This window comes from Olea europaea, chromosome 7, assembly GCF_002742605.1.
Source record: "Olea europaea var. sylvestris chromosome 7, O_europaea_v1, whole genome shotgun sequence".
Lineage (NCBI taxonomy): Eukaryota > Viridiplantae > Streptophyta > Magnoliopsida > Lamiales > Oleaceae > Olea > Olea europaea.
This window is the reverse complement of record NC_036243.1, coordinates 24,969,617-24,981,750: the sequence shown is the minus strand read 5'-3', so window position 1 is coordinate 24,981,750 and position 12,134 is coordinate 24,969,617. Positions and strand designations below refer to the sequence as shown.

The 12,134-nt window shown below is 30.5% G+C and overlaps 1 long non-coding RNA gene across 4 annotated transcripts; it reads left to right on the top strand.

Annotated features, from left to right (window-relative positions):
• The first annotated feature begins 1,602 nt into the window (after positions 1-1,602).
• On the top strand, positions 1,603-4,636 carry LOC111397553. Of its 4 annotated transcripts, none has more exons than XR_002703266.1 (3): positions 1,603-1,748; positions 2,520-3,241; positions 3,555-4,636. It is a non-coding gene; the product is annotated as an uncharacterized LOC111397553 (long non-coding RNA). The 4 variants fall into 4 exon arrangements; XR_002703267.1 differs by lacking the exon at positions 1,603-1,748 and having other exon boundaries at positions 1,755-3,241; positions 3,555-3,581; positions 3,976-4,636; XR_002703265.1 differs by lacking the exon at positions 1,603-1,748 and having other exon boundaries at positions 1,755-3,241; positions 4,219-4,636.
• The last annotated feature ends 7,498 nt before the right edge of the window (positions 4,637-12,134 follow it).

The following is a 12,134-nucleotide window of genomic DNA, read 5'->3' as shown; positions in this document are numbered from 1 at the left end:
AAATATGTTGAAATAATCAAAATTGTTTCTGAAATGAAAATCAGTGATTCATATTTCATTTTTCCAGAAAATAATGTTTATCTCAGAATAACCGTCATGGAAGGAGGAGACCCTTCATTCATAAAAATCATGACAGACTATGGATTCATGGATTCGATATATCCAGGGAAAGATTTTATTGAAATTTCAAAGTTTGATGATATATTCATTAAAGAAGTATCCAAATTTGCCAAAGGAAGGAAGATATTTTTGAAATTCTATTCAATCAGTCCAGAATATGATGGAATTGTTTACTATCCAGTTGAACACATAATCTCTATTGGATATGTTGCAGCCAATTTCCAAATTGATGTTACAGAGAATAATAGAAAAATTTCAGCAGTAACAAAGTCATGGATTAGACATAGGGGATCACTTGGGATAAATGCCATATACAACATTACCAAAAATTTGTTTGATAAAAAATTCTCGTGCTTGTGCCAATACGAAAATTGAATGCTAGTATCCAATGGAGGATATGGAAAATCAGAAATTTTAAAAAATTATATTACAAGATCTGATATACATCAATTCCTAGGATGTCCTACCACTATAAAAGAATCCTACCAATTAAGGGAGTGCCCTAGCTGCATGTGAAGAAATAATTGAAGAGGACAAAGCACCTTTTGACAAAGGTGTATGAACGACAATACTATTACATGTGAGGACATTGAAGAAAAGGAGTAATAATAGAAAAAAATGCTCTTTGGATAGAAAAGTTGAAGCAACATGTGAAGATGTAGGTCCAAGGAAGAAAATAGAAAGACAAGTGTGCCTTGCTGATGTATTCAATGATGTAATAGAGTCTCAAAAACTTGTATAAATAGAGACATTGTCATTAATAGAAGGTATCTCATCTTATCTTGAAATCTCGTATTGTAAGCAATAGCTACTCTTATAATCATTTCCAGTTAGCAACACCAGTTTTTCTGGAAATTCCTTGGTACCAAATAGAAGTCTTGTATCAATTCCAATAGAAATAAAATCCCAATATTTTGATATCAATATGAGTTTCTAAACTTTTTTCCCATAGATTGTTGAAAGATCTAATAGAAAGTTTCCTTTTTATTTTAGCAAAAAGAGAGTTTTTTTTTAACAGAAGTCTATAATTTTATTCTTTAGAAGTCGATACAGTGAGAGCAAGCAGCTAAAATAGTAACAATTCCGTGAAAGCAGGAGGTCGTTGAAGGAAGCAGTTTGTAAATTCAGAGCTCGAAGGTCACTCGATTCTAAGAATATAGGCCTAGATCAAATCTAAGGTAAAACTATTAAATTTTTGTTAAAATTAGAATGAATCTTTTTAAAATCTTAAAAGAATCGCAGGAATAATTGTATGATGATTATTTTGATAAATGTCAGAATATTAAGTTGAAAGATTAGATAATTTATTAGAAAGAATGTTAGAAGAAATAAAGAATATTATATCTCGATTAAAAAAATCCAAATTTACCATTTGAAGAATATAATACTTTAATTAGAAAATATGAGATGAATATTGCAGATTATTCTTATTTATTAAATTATAGAATAATTTTATATTCAAATATTCAAAATAGTATAAAATTTGATTAAGGCTAGACATTTGCATAAAAAGAAATATAAAGGACTACTAAGAGGTCAAATTGAAAAATCTCCCACCCTACGTCGTTATTCGTTCCATCTGTAGGTGAAAATTGGCATGGATTCATCTTCGTTTATGTTGATCTAAGGTATGTCATTTTTTTGTGTATCTATACGAAAATTTACATGGGTCCCTCTTCTTTTACCTCAATCTGCCTGCTAAGCTTTAGTTTTTGCTCCATTTTTGTTCTACTCTGTTCATTTTTTAATGGGTATTTGCTTATTTTGTAATGTTTCTACTCGATCTTTGCTTTGTTGTGTTTGTTTTGGGGTCGATATTTGCTTTTGTTGTAATGGTTCTGCGAGGATTGAAAGAGATTCCATTGGGGTTTGCCTGGTGTGGGAGTTTGAACAATTTGCTTGGTGTTCGGTGTTCTTCAGTTCTTCGATGATCTAAAAATAAAAAACTGATGTAGCTTATATTGGGTTCCGTCTCCTAAGCAAAAAAGAATTGTTTCCACTGAAGTTATGTTTATTACATATAGATATAGATGACTAAATGGGAAGTTCTATTTTCTCTTTGAGTATGCTTGCCTTTACTTATTTTTCGCTGATCTATTTAAACATATATATTCAGCTGACGGTTTGTGTGTAGTATGCCTATGCTTGGTATTTTGGTGGTCCATGTCAATTGTGAAGCTACAGTGAGTGCACATGAGAGGGAGGGAATTTTCCATAAATGTTTTTAAGACAGGATGTTCTCATTTCATATCACTTTTGTGGTATTTAGTCTTTTGTTAGAACATGATTTCTCGATGAGACAATCATACAATCATTCGATAAAATGTAATATATCTATTCAATTTGTTTGTGCCCTTCATACAATTTGGGAAGAATAATTAAGAGTCTTTGGCATGCAGATTGAATGTGTTAACGAAAGTGGAGAGGATGGTGCCTCTGTCCTATTGATATCATTTTCTACTACACAGGGCATTATCCTTATTTTTTCCCATATTGTCTTTCATTCTTCAAGTTGTAAAATTATATTTCGCAAATTCTTACAGGTTCAACTATTATTTTCCATTCCTAGAAACAAATGGAATTGTAATTATGGATGATAGACGGGTTGGACCCCTTTACAAGCATGTTTCCCTTCGAAGCTAGCTCCTACCCTCTTGGAATACCTTATGCTGTGATTTGAGTTAATAAGAATTTTTGAATTACTCCTTCATTTTATAATTGAGTTAAAAATTTTAGTTTATCGTAGAAAACTTTTTGAAAAATCAGGTGGTTGTATTCCATATGGTAGAATTTCAAGCATGGTGGATGGCACGTGTTTTATACTGTAAGCTACTAATACCTTTTGAAAATGAGATGTTCATCGATATCGAAAAGCATTACCAGCATATGTTTCCCAAATACCAAACTTAGATCTATGTGCAATAATTTTTCCTTAGATTTTTTTCCTCATTTCTGTTTTCTCATATTCTCGAATCTTTGTTCAATATTTTGTTTTTGAATTGTGGCTCAGTTGGTCTTTTCACTTGAAAACTAATGTTGGTTCATTCATTGATATTGTGCAAGGTTTGACTGCTATCCATCTCTGAGATTTTTTTCCTCTTTGGTTTGCTTCAATGAAAAGGTAAGAATTTTATCCTTTTGTAGAAATTTACCTTCCTTTAGTAAATTTCAATTAGATTCCCCGTGGGAATCATTGGTTGTTGTTGATGTACTAAACGTATTCAGTCATTTTATCTTTACTTCGAACACAAATCGTAGTAGTATACTTTTTCGATTCTCTTTAGCATAAAGGGTTAGAACTCATCTATTATTTTTTTAACATCTAAATTTTCATTTCTATCCGATTTCCTGATTTCTCTTCTTACAATTTATGAACTCTGTCTTCAATATTCAGTTAATCATTTTTTCCCCTAATTTGTTTGTTTTATTCTGAGGTTTGATTTTAGGCCTGCATGAATGAGGTACCGTATCAATTATGTTCCAGGATAGCTTAGTTATACTCTTTAGTGTGGAATCAAATGGAAAAATGTTCTTCAGGGTTTGGTTCCTACAATTTTTGAACATTTTCTTAGTTAAAAGATTTAAATTGAAACCTCCTTAATATCCGAATGTTTGTCTAAATCTTTGCTATTCATGGTGACCCATTCTAAACAGAAATAAAGCATATTTTTAAATTTTCTCCTGTATTATTGATTATATCAACCGAATTTAAATTTATTGTTATATAAATTAGGAATATTTTGCTTTCTAAAACTACTAACAATATGGTAGTTCGTTCTCTTCTATGTATTCTCAATCTGTCCTTTACTTTTTCACTTTGCTTGCGATTTTTTACACCTCACATATTGATATTAGGATAAAAGTGCATCTATAGAGGATAGCAACAACATAGATTGGAGTACTAATGATGACCTAGAAATTCAAGAAGATACAACATTTTCTGCTTCATCAGCTTTAACAACCTATCATGTAGAACATTCAAGTTTACCTTATATCGATTCTATTATTAAATGCTTATGCTTTGAGTTATTATTTTCGTCTGCATTAAAATTTCTTTCATATTCTTGTTCAAAAATCTCTGCTATTGAAATGTAACAGGTTAATAAGACCAGAAATTCTTTTTCAACCGTGCATATGTAGATAACTTCCTCGACCAAAAATATCTTGATAAGACTGAAGCTTTTATTCCCAACTACTACAGAAACCAGCAAGCTTGTACTGGACTAAAGATTTTTCTTCTACCTTGGGTCAAACTACAACTCCGGCCAGAGAACAAGATTGTACTCCACCTCCAGATAAAGCTATAATACTACACAGACTAAAACTACCCTCCAACTACAGAAGAAACTGTAACTGATATACAAATACACAAGGAGTATGTTGTTCATGTACCTTTATTTTGATTTACTGTTAAATCTATGGAAAATGCTATGGTATTGTTCATGCACCTTTATACACTTAACTCTTGTTTTCATAATTGCTTTATATCTCATTTAAAGTTCTCTTCATTTCTTCATATTTTTCATTTGTTTCATAACTATGTTTTATGAGTGACACTATATAGAAATTTACCTCATCATATTAAGTTCATTTTGTACTCGTAATTCAATTCACATATCTCCCATCAATTTGTAACACTATACTCTCTAATATCACCTTCCAATAACATGCTCCGTGCTTTAAACTAGCATTCTTAATAATGTTCTTTGGAGGCCTTTTTAATCCTTAGCATGTAAAGTGAGATTAAAGACAATATAGAAAATCCGATACTACTATGTCAAGTTTTAGAAACGTTACCTTCAGGATGTTTGCAATTGATTCAATAAAACCCTTATTTGCCTTCCATTATTTAAAAACTCTCTCTCTCTCTCTCTCTCTCTCGCACTCATTTTCAATCCCACATTCACATACTAAAGGATTTTAAACGTAAATCCAAAATTTTTCTCTACTTTTCGACCGCACATTCTTGACAACTTCACTATTCAAAACAATGTTTTTCGAGAAAGATGGTCAACAGACAAGGGCTAAATTATTTCCTAAGCCATAAGAATATTTTCGCAAATTATCTATGAGGTGATTCCACTTTGATTGAGCTAAAATATTTTTGGGATTACTGTACTTAAATCAAAATTTGAGAACTTTGTTACAATTTTGTCAAGTTCTTAGTGGAGGTTCAATAACGTAGCTCAAGTCAGCGTGTCAAATGAGGAATCTAAACATCCATTCAATAAGATAATTACATGAATACACTTCAAAATAATTAAAGTTTGTTTGATGTGTGTTTGTTTTCAGAATAATTGATTTTTGGAGCATTGAAATGGGCTCCATTGTTGTCATTTTGATTGAAAACTTGCCATCACTTTACATCAATAGTTAACCAATTCAAATGTAATTGCATTTTGTTCCAAATGTCTTTTTGGCCCTTTACTGTTGGCCAAGTGCAGGATCAAATGGTGCAGCAGAGTGTTCATTTGCTGCTTTAAGCATTCGTTTGCCCTGTTATTTCATATTATAATAAGAATTGTAATTTTTTGAAAAATGTGTAGTTAAAAGAAATTTTTTTTTGAATTTACACGCAATATTATTTTAATGCGTAATTTTGAATATTGCCAATATCCCCCATCATCCCCCATCGAGCTCGCTACCAATTCTAGCATTGTTCCAACTACTTCTCAAGAATCATAACTATTTCCTATAATAAACATGCACAATCGCATGCATTTATTTGTTCTGGGCATTATTTTGGTGCATATTTTTCTTACTTCAAGTGACTCTGATGGAGTATAAGTAAATTTTGGAAAACCCTATTTATGAATTTAAATTGGTAGTACCAAGTGAATTCTAGTGCAAAGTCCAGTAAACAAGTGTGACTTATCCCAGTTATTAGTTATGGAAAGGAGCTATTTCAACTTGGCTGTTTGCTTAATCTCTGATTAGGCAATTATGGATAATTTTCTTGATATTATAAATATTAAACAATAAAATTGGTTTTCCATTTTGGATCACTTAGACAGCGTACAACGTAGGACATGATTAGATATTAGTCGTAATTTATCTATTATTTATACATGACTTACAATTTATAACACTTAAAGATATTTAAGTTTTGCCAATCATACAATTATTATCTCTTAGAGAATAAAAGAGACATTGTCATGTTTAAAAAATCGCATTATCCTTTCATATTTTAGTTTTAAGTATCACACACATAATTGGCCTCCTTTTCAGACATATTTTTTAAAACAAGATTGATATATCTAAAATGTCATTATGAAAAAATTACTCAAGATTAGAAATGAAGAATTGTAATACTTCAATATTAGTAATTTTATTGCCTCAGTTTGTAATAGTTTCTTGATTTACATGTTATCAATCAGTGTATGGCCGACCAATGACTATTTAGTATTTACAGAGGTTTTCAAATATTTGATGAATTAAGATAGGGAAAATCGCATCCTAAGCGCAGAATCTATTGTTCTATTCATGTAAGTCGCCAACCTTTCTTTATAACTGGCACAATTAGTTGTCGACTACAAAAATAGTTTAATTATTCATTAAATTGTCTAGTAGTCCACATAATAATAAAACGAATTTCAGACTTTTAGATACAAAACTCAAGTTAATTACATAATAGCTTCATACTTGGTAAAGCCAACCTACTTTGTAAAAAAAACAATGTCCAACGCGTTCAAAAGACTTGTTGATGAAGTCTTGTTTAGTCTCATTTTCTAAAACTCATTTTTTTAGACTTATTTTCGACCATATATTTCATGGAACTTACAAATTTTATCAACTTTTCGATGACATATTTCATCAACTTTTATGAGGTAATAATGTACTTTATTGGACAATCTTATTAAACATAGTACATAGAGTAATTGGACAATATAGTGATCGAGATGAAGCATTATAATACTTAGGAATAAATATTATGGAAGTAGAGGAGAAATCCCTGGCATGGAGGATTGTTGAATATAGCTCTAACAGGGCATAACTAGAGATAAATATTAGGGTGGGCTAAAATCATCGTTTTCTCAATAGATGCCGGTTGGCACTATTTTAAATATTAAGTAATTTTTACAATGATTAAAAATTTAAAATAATATAAAAAAAATAAGAGAACATGTTTAAGTAGAGACCTCGTCTAAACTTGTGAATCTTGAAACTTGAACCCCACCGCCTATCAGGCTTTACGCTTTATAGAAAATTGATCTTATTATAGAAATCACTTACCAACATCCATCATAGAAGTGGATGGTTTCCTACGATAACTTTTCTTCAGTAAATGGAAAGTTATTATGACGGGTATTAACCGAGAATTTAATAAATTTAATCTTTGAATTAACATGTGATAGTGAACGGTTAAACAATAAATAAAGGAAGATCATCGTTATAATGTGTATCCACATGAAAATGAGCCATCAAGAATTGTTCAAATGAAATCTCCATCAAAGCTTCATTCTATAAAGACTGAAACAAAATATATTAAATGGACTCTCAATCCTCCTTCCATAGGCAAGCAAACATTTTGTATTCTCGATCACCTCATTTAGGGCATCTCCTTGCAGGAATTTTACAAATAAACCTTTTGCATTCTTAATAATGTTCTTTGGAGGCTTTTTAATCCGAGCATGTAAAGTGAAATTAAAGACAATATAGAAAATCCGATACTGCTATGTCAAGTTCATAGAGATGTTACATTCGGGATGTTTGCAATTGATTCACCAAAACCCTTATTTGTCTTCCATTCTTTCATAACTCTCTCTCTCTCTCTCCCCCCTCCTCTTTTTATATTCATTTTCGATCGCACATTCACGTAATAAAATTTATTTTACATGTAAATCCATAATTTTTTTATACTTTTTAATTGCACATTCTTCACAAATTCACTATTCAAACAAAGTTTTCCTCGGAAGATGGCCACCAGACAGAGGCTAAATTATCACCTAAGCCATAAGAATATGTTCACAAATTAACTACGTGGTGATTTCACTTTGATTGAGTGAAACAATTTTCGATAATAATGTACTGAAATCCAAATTTGAGAACTTCTTTACAATTTTGTCAATTTCGTAGCGGAGGTTAACCAATGAAGCTCAAGTTAGCGTGTCAAATGAGGCATCTAAACATCCTTTCAATAAGACAATTATGCGAATACACTTCAAAATAATTAAGTTTGTCTGATGTGTTTGTTTTCACAATAATTGATTTTTGGACCATTGAAATAGGCCCCACTATTGCAATTTTGATTGAAAATTTGCCATCACTTTACATGCCCACAATAATTGACTAATTCAAATGTAATTGCATTTTGTTCCAAATGCCTTTTTTGCCCTTTATTGTTCAGTATAGGATCAAATCGTGGAGCAGAGTGTTTGTTGCTGTTAGCACCCGTTCACCCGTTATTCCATATTATAATATAAAGAATAGTATTTTTTTAAAAAAAAAATATGTGTTTAAAAAATAAAAATAAAAAATTTGAGTTTACATGTAATATTATTTTATTAAAAAAGAATAATTGATAAAAAGAGGGAGAAAAATGAATTATAATTTAATAGAAAATAATGTGGGCTAAAAATGAGGGCTTAATTATGAATTATAAACAGAGAAATTGGTGTCTAGAGAAAAAGAGAGAGAGAGAAAAAATATTTTTACGAGTAAGTTTACATAGTAAGTTATTCATTCTAGCTTTGTATAGAGAGAAGTAAAAGCTGAGAAAACTCTTGTATTGTGAGGTCTATTTCTCTTTTAGTTATTGATGATTCGTTGAATGATGTTAAATTTTTATTTTTCTCTTTCTTACTCATTTTTAAGTTTTTCATTTTCGCTGATCTGTGTGTGTACGAGGGAAAAATTTTCCCACTCTCCATGTGTTGGAGATTTTGGAGATCTATCTACAAAAGAATAAACATCTAAGGCGACGCTGGGGTTTCTTAGCGGAGGTCTTCCACCGCTCAAGTCAAAATGTTAGTGCTTGTTTGGTAGAGATTTTTTTAATTGATTTTTTGACCGTTAATGATAAAGTGAGTCCTATTTGTGAGAAAATAATTCAAAAATGAAGGTTGAAATAGTAAAATAATGTTCAAAAAATTAATTTTAATTGAACTAAAATCTCTACCAAATATGCTTCTAGATGAGGAATCTAAACATCATCATTCAACAAGACAATTATGTGAACAACTTTAGCATGATTGGCTTGTTTGAGCGCCCTTGTTTTAAAAATAATTGATTAATTAATTTTTGGAGCATTTGGAATGGGTCCCGCTGTTGTCCTCTTAGTTGAAAGAAAACCTGCCATCACATTAGACGCCTACAATAGTTGACTAATTCAAACGTGATTGCCGATGTGGTTAAATGCACTACTAACCTACTGCATCTAGTTAAACACTCAATGCATTGGGTCCTTTATTTTAGCATTTTGGATACCATTATTTTCATAAGAATGAATTTTTGAATAGTATTATATAGTTAAAAAATAAGAAAAAATTTTAAATTTATGTTTAATATTATTTTATTAAAAAATATGTGGTTAAAATAATATCAAAATACTATTTAAAAATGTATTTTTTTTTGTTCAAAAAATGGGCTCAAACAAGGACTTATTATGTTATGGAAATTTTGATCAATTCTATTAGAATATAATAGAATTTTGTTTATAAAAGTCATACAAAACATAGGCAAATGACAACAGTGGGGCCCATTCCAACGTTCCAAAAACCAATTATTTTCAAAGACAAATGCGTTTGGTAACCATTTCCCGTTATTTTTATGTAGGGTCTATTTGGGAGTGATTTTTCTTCCCAAAAAATTATTTTTTGACCGTTATTTAACTATTTCAGCCGTCATATTTGACTTCTTCTCTCACAAGTGGATCCCACTTTTCTCGTAACGGTCAAAAAATCAATTCTCAAAATCACTCCTAAACAGACTCATATTATCATACCGTTGTAGTACTAGTAGAGAATGCGGTTCGGTTTGGACGGTTTGGACTATACTTTCAACTCAAACTATTTTATGTGATTTGAAATTTTTTCAAACCAAACAAAACCATTTTATTTTCGAATCAAATCAAACCAATCCATAATTTGCGGTTTGGTTCAATTTTAATCTGCAATTTGTCTATCGACATTATAGTAATATATTTAATATAAGTAAACATATAAGTTTAAATGAGAACTAATAATGTTAAATGTTAAATTGTCTTCATATTTATCATGAAATCTATGAATAAATTATTTTGAAAGTTGGTTGCTAAATGTAAAGCTAAATTCTACTTTTATAGTTTGGCTAAAACTCATTTCGTCTTGCTAGTGAGATGTTAAATAAGGATTGAACGTGATATATTCATATTTACAAAGATTGATAGAGTTTCGGCTTATTGAAAATTGACGAATTTCATTCTCTAACTATTTTATGAAAGTAGAAGGTAGTATTACTAATTAGAAAACTTTAACATTTTTACACAAATAAGTTCATTAATCATCTAGGCACACAAACAATTATTTTTCTATCCAAACCACAATTGACAAGTGTATAATAAGTTCAAAGACAACAAATTAAAAAAAAGAACAACGAAAAAATGGCTTGAATGAGAATTTAAGATTTACCAAAAGAGAGGAGAAAAAGAGGCCATTCAAGCAAACATTAGCAAACTAACAGGCAAAGGAGACTGGCGATTCATTCAGTAGTGGCAAACAAGCGTCAAATGTTAGGGAAATAAGAGTTTATGTTAGGGCTCTGAAATTTTGGACGTGATTTGTTGACGTAATTTTGTTAAATTATGATTTGGATTATTGAAAATATATGGCTTTTTTTTTATTTCATATGATTTTGGAATAATTTTAGTTTAGTTTAGATGTCAAGTGAGGATATGTTTTGTGAACTCATGAAATCATATGTAAATAATGATGAAACTAATTTACTTTCTATGATTATTTCAATAGGCTTATCGTAATTTGTATTGCTAAATTAGCATTTTTTCTGAAAAGTGAAAATTGTAAATTTTTTAAGTCAATAAAATTAATGTTTCAATTAAAAAATTTTAAAACGGTTCAATTCGATTCAATTTTGTGCGATTTTTGAAAATGAAAACCTAAACCAAACCATTTTGAAACGATTTTGTTCGGTTTGAAGGAAAAACCACGGGTCCATGTGGACCCAAACCAACGATTTTAACTCAACGGTTTCGGTTCGGATTGCAATTTCGCGATTTTTTTGTGCAACCCTACTTTGCACTGTTTTTACCCCTATACACTCGGACCAGCTTCAATCAATTCCAAAAAAAAGGGTTGTTGGAGGCATGGGGTATAAAGGGCAACAACTTAAAAATAGATTCTTCAAAATTCACACGCAACCATCCTTTGTTGTCCAAGTCTTCAACCAATTGAAATTGGACTGCTTTGTGCAATGAGCAAATAATCTCTAAACATGGGCAAACATTTTTAAAGTGCAGTTTTGAGCATTGCTAATATCCCATCATCCGCCACCGAGCCCGCTACCAACTTTGGCATTGTTGTAACTACTTCTCAAGCATCACAATTATTGCCTATAACAAACATGCATAATCACGAGTATTTATTTGTTCTAGTTGTTATTTCGCTGCACATTTTTCTCATTTTGATCATGTGACTCGGATGGAATATAAGGAAAATTTGAGAAACTCAAATTATGAATTCAAATTAGTAAGAACCCAAGTGAAATTTATCCCAAAGTCGGCGAAAACTATTGTGATTTATCCCAGTTATTAGTGATGGGAAAAAGTTATTTCAATTTACTTTTTATTGGTAATTGAATGAAAATACTCTTAACAACTCAACTCTTTGCACGTTCGATTTCGTGTATAAGGCTAGAATCAAACGAGATCATAATTCACTCGAGTTGGAAGTTTCAAAAGTTTTTCGTAGATAATTCTTATGTCTTCTTTTTTTCAATTAATTTACGTATATCACTTCTAACTGATTCATATTACAATTTTTGATAGTCTTTATTTAATTATAAAAGATAAATTATTCTAT